This window comes from Megalobrama amblycephala, linkage group LG18 (genome assembly GCF_018812025.1).
Source record: "Megalobrama amblycephala isolate DHTTF-2021 linkage group LG18, ASM1881202v1, whole genome shotgun sequence".
Classification (NCBI taxonomy): Eukaryota; Metazoa; Chordata; class Actinopteri; order Cypriniformes; family Xenocyprididae; genus Megalobrama; species Megalobrama amblycephala.
This window is the reverse complement of record NC_063061.1, coordinates 22,227,652-22,240,131: the sequence shown is the minus strand read 5'-3', so window position 1 is coordinate 22,240,131 and position 12,480 is coordinate 22,227,652. Positions and strand designations below refer to the sequence as shown.

Below are 12,480 nucleotides of genomic sequence, written 5' to 3'. Positions count from 1 at the left end.
TATATATATATATATATATATATATATATATATATATATATATATATACATATATATACACATGGATGACGTGCACACACACACTCACACAACTATATTAATCATTATATTTTATAGTAAAGTGTAGTGTTAGAGACCAAGGACAGGTAACAAATGATATATATATTTTTTAGTGTTCTAGGTAGTTTTATCATGTTTTTTTAAATGTTTTTTTTTTTAAATTGCAGCTCTTGTTAGTAGCTTGCAGTGTAGCAAACTACTTTTTTCAATGTAGCTACTTTAATTTTTAATTACTTTAATTTTTGAGAAGCTGCATCTTAGCAAGTTACAGTACAAAAGTAGCTTGCAACAAGTACTGACACTACAGTAGTGTTTTATTTAGCTACATTTCCAAAGGAAGAACAGAAATAAATCAAAATCAACAAAACAATCCAAATTAATTTTAATCAAACTATTCTCATTTTAAGAGATAAACTGAAACAAATCACGAATCACCTGGCAGCTCTGCGCATGCATGTCTTGCAGCGCAGGATGAAATGGCACGGGATGAGCTTGTGCAAACAGTGCTGTCATGTTGCCTTTTCTTCGCTGACAGATCAGATGCATTGTGAGAACAGAAGAAAACATCTGGAGGAGACAGATGGAAGAAACGAGAGAGAAAAGAGGCAGATAAATACAACCAGCTCTGTTTGGTGGACCCATTCAGACCACGCTACGGATTTTGCTGTCTTCCATTCAAAACGCACACATGGGACAGGACAGAGAATACATTTCACGAATGCATCTTTTAAATGAGAAACAAAAGACAAGAGGTAAGACAGCAAAATAATATGCAGCATCATAAGTGAAGTCCCATAAGTCTCCTCCTCTCTTCACTGAAGGATGAACAGAAACGTCTCTGAAATGTGTTTTTGGATTCTGCGTTGATACGTTTTGTTTCATTTCTGATTTGCTCTGTGCAGGCGAAGGGATAAGAAGCTGTTTACATTTGAAGCGGAGATGTGTCTGGCAGATTTTCGCAAGGAACGGCAATCTCGCACAACAAAAATCGTCCCTTTTTTCAGAATGCGAAAGTAGCCCAATCCCGTTTTAGAGGCGACGCCACTGAGTTTATATACCGATGATAGCAGATGCACTTCCTCCTATAGATCTACTAGTGCAAATAAAAAGGAAAGGCGGGGAGGGGGAGATAAGAAGCAGGATAAGACATTTCGGAAAGGGGCCACAAAAAAGGAAAGGCAAATTAATTTTATTTCCTTTAGAAAAGTGTGGTATACCAAGGGGGTCCCTGTTACTTGTGAAAAATTAAAAGAGACGGATTCAAACTGTCCAATTTCCACATCAAACAAACGTTGGCTCTCTGCTCCTGGAGAAAGTGCTTCATACAGCACACAGCCCTCCCCCCATTCCCCCATCCCAAACCCGCTCCGCTTTCCAACCTGAACCACCAACACATTTTCTGAACACTCGCAGTATTCTCGGTTTCCTTATTAATCCCACTCTCTAATTCCCCTAAGCACTGTACTGGTTACACTAGCCACTGTCTCTCCCCTGTCTAATTATACCCTTGTGAGTCTATTAATCAACCTGTGAATTATTTAAGAAGGAGAAATCTTCTGTCTGTAACTGACTTTGACAGAGGGGGAAAAAAGCGAGGGAGGGCCAAGGTAGAGGATGGAGAGAGAGAGAGAGAGAGAGAGAGAGAGAGCACAGTATGGAGGGGGTAGGAGAAAAGAGAAAAGGAGAAATACGGAATGAGGGTCTACCGTCCTGGTGCGTCCCCGAGGACCGAAGCTGGTGTAGCTCTCTGGCACCGAAACGAGGCAGATCCTCGTCAAAATACACTTTATGTTTGTTTTTTTTACCCTCAATCCGCATAAGTTTTCATCACAAACACGAATTCATGAATATATGTAGCGGTACAGAATAAAGAGGGTTGGGAACAGGAGGGAACATAGAGATGGAGAGAAATGAAGGCAAAGAAGTGAAATTTCTATTACGGGGGAATTTACACTTTCCAGTGTTTGACATCTAGACTCTCTTGTCCCCGTTATCCAGGCATTATGGTAATGGTTAGAGTGTTTTTAACCACGTTGCTGCATGTATACTCATAAGCTGAGAGGAAGAGGCCGCGTTTAATGACTCCCGTTGCCGTCCACGCTGAGCCGACCAGGGCCGGAAGAAGCCACTTTTAATGTAAGATCATCATTATTTTTCGACTGCCAGGTGTTCTCCGTTGGCCCCTGCAAAGCGCCTGCCAATCCCTGAATACTAATGAGTGAGGTTTTAGATAAATAAATAAGACCGAGTGTTTGCTGGCCCACATCATTCTGCAATACGAGATGTTAAAGAGTCTATTTGTGCCTGTCAAAGGTTGTGTGGGTACGTTTGTTGGCGTTGTCTCCTTTATGTGTGTCGGGTTAAAGTAAGCTCCTCTCATTAGGACCTGAGCAGCGCTGCTGTCGGTGGCTGAAGCTCACCGCTCTCTGTGGGATGTTTATTAAATTAATAAAAAGTAGCTCGCGGCGAACGGAACACAGGAAAGCCCCGGGTACAGCTGTGATTGGCACCCTCGGCCGGCCCGCGCTCTCTCAGGAGGCCAACGGCATTTGCTTTAACTAACCGGCCGTGACTGAGGGCGCAAGCTGACATGTCTCTCTCTCTCACTCTTTCGTTCTCATACTTCTTTCATTGTGAAAGGCCTCAGAATGCACTGGGAAGGCACGGCGACATTCGAGGGAAAGAAAAACAACAGAGAGTGGCCCATGTTGGGTGAGAGCGCATTAAAAAAAACCCAGCAAAAAGTTGAGCATTGAGTGTAAATAGAAGATGCTGATTGGTCAAAAACAGCCAACCTCAGGAACTAGGTTTGTTCTAATGTCAACGGAACATTAATTCCATCTGAAGTCGGTGTCGAAGGAAATTCTCCAACCTGCATTATGTCTCGGCAGAAATAACTGCAATGCAGGGGGCTACTGCATACAGTTGCGGGGAAAAGTATGTGATCGCTTTTAATTTGCAAGGATTGTACTTAGAAAATTTGAGTCATAACAACAGACAGTTTATTTAAAGGAATAGTTCACCTGATAAATGAAAAGTCTCTCATTATTTATTTATCCTTATGTTGTTTCAAATCTGTATGCCATTCTTTCTTTAGTGGATCAATAAGATATTTTGAAAAATTTATAAATTTGTTTAGGATTTTCATTGTGGAATTGTTCCACAGAATAAAGAAAGATTTGGAACAACATGAGGATGAGTAAATATAATGAGAGTATTTTCAGCTTTGAGTGAATCATTTCTTTAAGGTCATGCCAAAACACTGGGTTGAGGTCTGTAAAGGGAAACAATACAGTGCCATTTCCAGCAAACGCACTTAAAGGGAAACTATGATGCCCCTTTTACAAGTCTCTAGTGTCCCCAGAATGTGTCTGTGAAGTTTTAGCTCAAAATACCCCACAGATCATTTATTATAGGTTGTCAAATTTGCCCCCATTTGGGTGTGAGCAAAAACATGCTGTTTTGTGTGTGTCCCTTTAAATGCAAATGAGCTGCTTCTCCCAGCCCCCTTTCCAGAAGAGGGCGGAGCTTTAACAGCTTGCGCTTCGGTTGCTCAACAGCAACAAAGCTGGAGAATCTCACGCAGCCAAAATGACGATTCAGTAATGTTGTTCAGCCTCACATTGTTCAAACCGGAGTCGGACACTGATGGAGAGACTCAGGAAGAAGTTACAACTTTTAGAATGCAACTGGACGTTTCTGAACGGTTAGTGGATAAATTTATGTAGTTGTTGTGGAGTTGATTCAACTCATCGACTAGCATGTGCTGTCATCCTTTGTGCAAATCCACCATTGAATTGACTCTAGTTTGTGAAGCAGTCTGGCGTAAAATGACGGCATGGCTACAACAACTCTTCCTCTTCTCTAAAGCAGCCCAACATGGCCTCACCCCCTTTGTTACATGTTCTCAGGGGCAGGTTTATGTTGTAGTCCTTAAACAGCAAATTCTTTAAAAGAAAATATCTCGCATTACACTGAACTTTGAGCGTCTTTGAGCCTTTGCAGATGTTGTTTATGCTCTAACAGCAACATTACATACTAACTAATAATCAACCACCCCTTTAAAATCCTGCAAGAAATCAGCATGGAATGGTTTTAATGAAATATAAACACTAACATGCACAGAAGTCCTGATTAGATGAATTGCAATTAGTCACACTATGATATTTACTACTATCCTTTTAGTGCAAAAAGTGTGTACCTTCCTTTCACTGGGGATCCCGTCTTAGGAGCATCTTCAAACAGACTACATTAGTGTAACTCTCCTGAAACACAAATTATGAAATGTATAATCAACTACTTTAATTGTTTTCAAAATAAACAATAACATAATCCAGACAATGGGCCTACTGCTCTCAAAGGAGAGAAGACAAGGGGGGTCTATTTGCATGTTAACTTTTCACTAAGAATCGTCATAGGCGGTATATAAGACAAAGATTTTCATGCAGCAGATTTTCATGTGCAAATTTCAGCTGCATGTTTGTACCCAACACATTATTATTTCATCAGTGGCCCCCACGGGTTTTCGCGGTATGTTATTCTTGCATCCCCGTGGAAGCGTAAAGTCTCTGGCCTCCTTTAGGACCCCTTGAGTGTGTTTACTCTCAGTTGAAGACTCTAAGCGGGCCACAATTTTGCAACTTGAGAACTCATTAAATGCCAAGACACCAGTTGTGACCAGTGTTAGCCGTGGTAATTGCATGTACACTGTCCAAGTTGACGCTTGCTGGTTCTCAAGCCAACATCAGGCGTTACAGTCAATTAGCAGGCCTTAGCAAATGCTTTGAGGTGTGGGAACAAGTTCTCATAAACTGGAACAGTCATGAGGAAAAACAGTATCCTGGTTGGCAGCATGTTTGGCCATATTTGGTTGGGGGGAGGGGGGGGGGAAGCTATTTTGAGCCTTTTAAACCCTTAACAAACTGAGACAAACAAATCCAAACAGCAGCAAATGCACAGAGCAAAACACACTCATTAATACAGAAAGCGAGAGCAATGAGCCAAACAAAGAGGCCTTGATAAAAGTGAATACATGCATCTAGATTGACTATACTCTAACTCTGGCAAACATACTTTTTCACAGGCTAAGAATATGAAATTACGGTGTTGCTAATGTGCTGCAAAAATGATTTGATCAGTGGTGCTTTCAAAAGAGACAAAGTTTAAATGTCAGTCATCAATGTTCAAAAAATATTTATTATAAACTAATAAAAATGTTACAATACTCTTATTTATAGATTATTATTGCTAAATTATGAATTGCCTGTCTCCCTGTGAAACTGCTCATGTCATAATGTTAAGACACTTTATAATTTCATATTATTTTCTTTTCTTGGCTTCATTCAAGGAATATTCAAATGTTTGGATCAGTAAGATTTTTGTTGTTGTTTTTGAATTTATTTTAAAATATTATTACCATTTAAAATAACCATTTTCTATTTTAGTAGATTTTAAAATGTCATTTATTCCTGTGATGGCAAAGCTGAATTTTCAGCATCATTACTCCAGTCTTCAGTGTCACATGATCCTTCAGAAATCATTCTAATATGATGATTTTGTGCTCATGAAACATTTCTTGTTATCACAGTTGAAAATGGTTGTATTGCTTAGTATTTTTGTAGAATCCATGGTGCATTTTTATGATTTTTTGATTAATAGAAAGTTCAAAAGATTTTTTTTGAAATGGAAATCTTTTGTAAAGTTATAAATGTCTTTACTGTCACATTTGATTAATCTAATGTCTCCTTGCTGATATTAAGTGTTAATTATTAAAGGTGCCCTAGAGTCAAAAATTGAATTTACCTTGGCATAGTTGAATAACAAGAGTTCAGTACATGGAAATGACATACAGTGAGTCTCAAACACCATTGTTTCCTCTTTCTTGTGTAAATCTCATTTGTTTAAAAGACCTTGGAAGAACAGGCAAATCTCAACATAACACAGACTGTTACGTAACAGTCAGGATCATTAATATGTACGCCCCAATATTTGCATATACCAGCCCATGTTCAAGGCATTACACAAGGGCAGCCAGTATTAACGTCTGGATCTGTGCACAGCTGAATCATCAGACTAGGTAAGCAAGCAAGAACAATAGCGAAAAATGGCAGATGGAGCAATAATAACTGACATGATCCATGATTACATGATATTTTTAGTGATATTTGTAAATTGTCTTTATAAATGTTTCGTTAGCATGTTGCTAATGTACTGTTAAATGTGGTTAAAGTTACCATCGTTTCTTACTGTATTCACAGAGACAAGAGCCGTCGCTATTTTCATTTTTAAACACTTGCCGTCTGTATAATGCATAAACACAACTTCATTCTTTATAAATCTCTCCAACAATGTAATGTTAGCTTTAGCCACGAAGCACAGCCTCAAACTCATTCAGAATCAAATGTAAACATCCAAATAAATACTATACTTACATGATCTGACAAATACATGCAGCATGCATGACGAACATCTTGTAAAGATCCATTTGAGGGTTATATTAGCTGTGTGAACTTTGTTTATTATAGTCGAGAGCTCGGGGAGCAGGGAGCGCGAGATTTAAAGGGGCCGCAGCCTGAATCGGTGCATAGTTAATGATGCCCCAAAATAGGCAGTTAAAAAAATTTATTAAAAAAAATCTATGGGGTATTTTGAGCTGAAACTTCACAGACACATTCAGGGGACACCTTAGACTCATATTACATCTTGTAAAAACTGGTTCTAGGGCACCTTTAAGTATTAAAAAAATGTTGTACATTTATGGTGGTCACATCCTGACATCTACAGTTTCTTTAACCACTTCCACAGGAGATCTAAACTAAAGGAAGATGGAAAGCCTAGATAAAAAGGTGCTGTCTGTGTCGGAGCAAAGGTTTTTAGCTCATTTGCACAGTTAAAATGGCACAACAAAACATTTTTGTTACACACAGAATTGAGTAATCTAATGTGACACAAGTAGGCAGAAGTCCCATGATATTTAACATGCTGTGCTATATTAAGAAGAAACTTAGGTTCCAAGCCTTAATATACCTGAACAAGTTATTACTCATTTAAAATAAAAAATAAAAACACCCCTGCCCTCACTGAAATCTTATTGGTCCAAATTTTCACTCTATATAACCACATTAAGCATAAAATATCTCCTGATTGGCTCTGATTGTGTCATATCATCCAGCACCTTCATCTTATTCAGAGAGAGAGAGAGAGAGAGAAAGAGAGAGATGTATCTAACAAAAACTTCTCTAATGACCTAGCTTACATATTTTATGACAGATATAGTAAATCTATAATATAAACTGCAAAACAACTTGACTTTAAATGCTGCTGGATTAATCCAGTCTGTGATAAAGCTTGCTGACTTGTTCACTTATCCAGAGTCATGAAGAGAGTGGCGACTAATCTCTGTCTGCTAAAGGGCAAAGCTCTGGGAAGATGCAGTAGCTGCTGTGTAAAGTTGAAAGTGCTAAACTGGAACAAGGGAAACTTTTCCTCAAAGACTTTTAAACTAGTGCACTTTTTATTTTTGGTCTTTTACGGCTTTTATTGACAGTGACAAGACCAATGACTATGCCATGGCTCCATCTAGCACAATATTTTATCATTTAATATTAATTCAACAGTACTATAGTATGTTAGGAATGATAAAGCGGTTATTAAATGGATAGTTTACCTAAAAATGAAAATTATTTTTTTCTGATGTTTTGGACCATTGTATGGATAAAAACAGTTTAAATGTACCTTAAAATATCTTCTTTTGTGTTCCACAGAAGTTTGGAACGGCATGGAAGCTATTAATTTAGACTTTGCCAGCAGTGAAATAAGAGTATAAAAATATAGATATAATAGTTTTTACATATGACAGCCATGATCAATATAGTAATAATCATCACTTAATCTCTTCGACCAATCACATGAATGAATCTAAAGGAATATTTGGGGTCAAATTCAACATACAACAATATTCCATTCTGTTAGCCTACCGTGAAAAATAATTCTGACTTGTCCCTCTCAGTAAGAGTTAAACACTTACAAAGGAAACCATGCAGGCCAGCGAACCTGAGTATTTAATTGCAAAACTGTGCAGTTTCTATGTTTTTTAAAGCACTTGCTTGAGTTCTTCAGTCAAAAATGTTTGTTATTTGTGGCATAAAGTTGTCTAAATCTTTTTTATTTGGATGCTCCATGTAAACTTTACAGATTAGTTACGTCACTTCCATGATGCCAAGAGAAAGCATGCAACAGGGTTTACTTTTTGAGTGTAAATATTTTATAGCTTTGCACAGACAACGTCGGTAAGAAATTCTTTCACACCAGTCTAATGCTAACATGTGTAAAGTGCTAAAGTGCTTTGGTTACATTTTCAAAACAGTGTTATAGTTGCATATTTTATTTATTCGCAGTGCTGCACACTTGCCCGCTAGGCATCCATATTAAGTATTACTGTAAACATGTTTTTCATTTGTTTTTGTTTTTTTTAATGTTGTTGTTTTTAAACTCAAATCAAAATGTTCAGGGGTAATCAACAGCATGTCCACATATCCTGTCAATAGATCTTAAATTGTACATAATCTACAATAATCTGGGAGAAACAACAAACATTTCTGTTACCTTTTCTCTAGCTCTCACACTCTGCATCATAAAGCTTTGAAGAAATTCAACAGTTGCCCTTCTTTTACACAATGTCTTTAGCACGCATCTTAATGACAACTAATGAGTGTCTTGTTAAGCTTTCCTCTGCTAATCGTTAGCCCAAATCACAAGCAAAGAGACAACTTGAAGCAGGCAAAAATATTGAGGAGGTTGAGAGACTGACGACTTCCTTATCAAAATGAATTTTTAATTAGCAATAATCAATATTCAAGGAGATAGCTTTTTGCCGTTTATAGTTCTATCAAAGATCATGAATACTTAAAGATTTTTTTAAATCTCTCGCAGATATAGTTAATCCCTTACTGCTAAAAGGCAATCAGGCAAATCAGATACTATTAATTATGAATTGAAGTATTACTGCAATTCCAGCAACTCTCGATCCTCGCATTAGCAAAGTGCATGCACAACACGATATTTACACAGTTTTGCTCTCTCCTGATATTTCTACTGGGCAAACGATGCAGGGGCCTGTTTCATATGCAGCGTCCGTCCCGCTCTCTGGGTTTCATTTATATCAAAAAGACTCAAATAGGCAGAAAGTCAGAGAGCTTCCAGAATACCATATTGTTTCCTCCTCACCTTTCCTTTGTGAATCCGGCCAGCTGAAGAATGTCTCATTAATGTTGATAGTCAAGACTCAGACACAAAGACAGAGGGGAAAAAAAAAAAAAAAAAACAGCAAGAAATGTAGTGGGGTGGATGGTGGTAAAGCGGCAGTCTGGCATACGTGTCTTGCAGTTAACTAAAGATACACCCTCCCTCCCTCCCCGTCTTCCTCCCTCATACCTCCCTTAGAAAGCCCAGCAGTCACGGTGCATTAGTGCAGTGAGCGGAAAGTCACATAGTTGAGATTTGCACTCCAAAAATAGTCATTTACCGTTGTGGCGGTGGCACGGGGTGGCATCTGAAAACCTGGATGCCTGAGGACACCCCCAAATAAATCTTCTCTATCCCTTCTACAAGCAGACGGTGGGAAGGAGAGAGGGGTGCAGGGGTGCTGTAATGGGCTATGTGAGGTATGGAGGATCCTGAAGGAGGCCCACAGGAGAGATACGTCGCCTGTGGTCTTGCCTTGGGCAGGCCATGCACTGCACTCAGGTGGGCTGTCAACACTTGGGGTTGAGAGGAGGGGCTCCCAGAAGCCTTAACCTTCACATAGCAACTTCACACTCTTAAAGATGCAGCATGGATCTGGTAAACAATCATTGAAGCTCTGAACCTTGAAGAGGTAAAAGTCATTTCAGACTATAGTCTATAAATAACTATCGGTTAAATGCGTTATGTTGACAACCGATGGCATTTTGCAAAGGCTACCAAACTTTGCAATGGTTTACATATAGAAAATTTGACGCTTTTGATGACAGCCGGGCTGTCAATGTAGATTCAAAATGACATCTTTGTTTTCACTTCTCCTCTTACCAGCCAAGGGCAATCATAGTAGATGAGTTGAGACTTCCTATACTTGACCTGGCTGGAGATGGCAGCCTCTGGCAAGTCTAAAAATGGGAAAAACATACCATCTGTTCACTCCACAATATTCAAACATTCAGCACGCATAAGGCCTGTATAAGACTCTTCATAAAACCGACAACAACATCGTTCCATCTCTCAATAACGTACATATTTACAAGGAGAGATGCATCTTGCAAACATCAAAGTCTCTGAGCACTGCTCAGCGGGACATCTGGGGAACGCTGCTCCGGATTCAGCAGGGAGGTCATTATCAGCCCACGTTCACAGAGTTGTCTTCATGCGCGATTCTTTTTAACGTTTGAAAGTTAATGCTGAAACAACAGTCTGACCGTATTGTTTTGAGTGGACTCCAGTCACCACCAAACTTATCAGACAGCAGAGATGTCTGGGACAATGCTCAACTACTCAGATGACATGAGGTCACTGTGTGCCTGTAAAACTCATAAAACATCACCATTCAACAAGTGGAATCTCTATTCAACATTATCGAACTAGAAACGGATTGAACTTCTATATGATTTAATAGTTTGCAATATTTGTGGTGTTCACCTAAGGAGGTAACCATACTTTGCAAGAGTAGGGGCACTTTCCATTAGGATAACTATCGGGAAAACGTTCAGTAAGAAGTGTCATTGTTTATAACTATATACACACACTTATTTAGATCTTGCTATCCCTTTTGCCTTCAGAACTGCCTTAATTTTTCGTGGCATAGATTCAACAATGTGCTGGACACATTCCTCAGAAATTCTGGTCCATATTGTCATGATAGCATCACACAGTTGCTGCAGATTTGTCAGCTGAACATCCCAAAGGTGCTCTATTGGGTTGAGATCTCGTAACTATGGAGGCCATTTGAGTGTAGTGAACTCATTGTCATGTTTGAGATGATTTGAGCTTTGTGACTTGATGCGTTATTCTGCTGGAATAAGGCATTGGAAGATGGGTACGCTGTGGTCATAAAGTGATGGACATGGTCAGCAACAATACTCAGGTAGGCTGTGGTGTTTAAACAATGCTCAACTGGTACTAATGGGCCCAAAGTGTACCAAGAATATATCCTCCACACCATTACACCACCAGCAGCAGCCTCAACTGTTGATACAAGTCAGGATCGATCCATGCTTTCATGTTGTTTACACCAAATTCTGACTCTGGCATCTGAATGTCGCAGCAGAAATCGAGACTTATCAGACCAGGCAACATTTTTCCAATCTTGTGGTCTTCTGCTGCTGTAGCCCATCTGCTTCAAGGGTCGACATGTTATGCATTCAGAGATGCTCTTCCGCATACCTCGGTTGTAACGAGTGGTTGAGTTACTGTGTCCTTACTATCAGCTCGAACCAATCTGGCCTCAGATCACCTTTTTTTCCCTATTCTAATGCTCAGTTTGAACTTCAGCAGATAATCTTGACCATATTTACATGGTTAAATGTATTGAGTTGCTACCATGTGATGTGTGTTTAATCCCATAAAATAAACACATCTAAATCACATATATAATATATAAATCAAAAGTACCTTGAATTTCTTGGCCTGTATATTCTCTGACACCACATTCCATCTCTAGTTACCACAACCAAACATACAAAAATAGCATGCATAGCATTCATTAGCTACAAATAAAAAAATCTCTCTAATAGTTCCCTAAATCCCACAGCTCCATGCAGTATAGCGCGGTGAAAGAAAGATGCGAAAGAAAGCCGTCTCCCACAAGTGCTTGTTAGGCCCAAATTATTATTGCAATGAATAATTTTAAAAATAAATAAGTAAATAAATAAATAAATAAAAGAAACATTTATAGATCTAAGTATTATCAGAGGACCGAAAAGTTTGTTGCTGAGCTCCAGAGGCTTGTTTGAAATTTGCTTTTGTTTTTCACTTTGATCTTTAACAGTTTACCTCTCCTCCAGCACTTCACCTAACCTCCCCACTAATGCGGCATCTCATATTTCATACTGCAAACCTTAGTGCTGTAGGTTGGACACCAATGCATGACATAATTTTAATAATAATAATAAATAGCTGTATTCTTAAAGCTTACCATAAGCAGAACACACATAAAAATTGTCATATTTTGGCATCTACTGTTGCATACAAATGAGCAAATGTGTCACAGTATAAATACCAAATTTGTATAGTAATATAAAGTGCTTTTGCAGTGTTCGGTAATGAATAATGTTGTAATGCTGATTCAGCACAATTTCTTTTTTACAACTGGTTCCTTCTGTAGTAGAAAAACAAATAAATACAGTTCATTTAGTGGTAATTGTTATTTAGTGGTTATCAATGTTACTATTG

The 12,480-nt window shown here is 38.6% G+C and overlaps 1 long non-coding RNA gene across 2 annotated transcripts in view; it reads right to left on the bottom strand.

Annotated features, from left to right (window-relative positions):
* Positions 1 to 356: 356 nt before the first annotated feature.
* LOC125253297 overlaps positions 357 to 12,480 on the bottom strand; it is a 32,471-nt gene continuing 20,347 nt past the window's right edge. For both annotated transcript variants that reach the window (XR_007181404.1, XR_007181405.1), the window contains exons 4-5: positions 4,262 to 4,325; positions 357 to 627 (exon numbers count right to left, since the gene is read on the bottom strand). This is a non-coding gene — a long non-coding RNA (uncharacterized LOC125253297). The remainder of the gene's footprint in view (positions 628 to 4,261; positions 4,326 to 12,480) is intronic.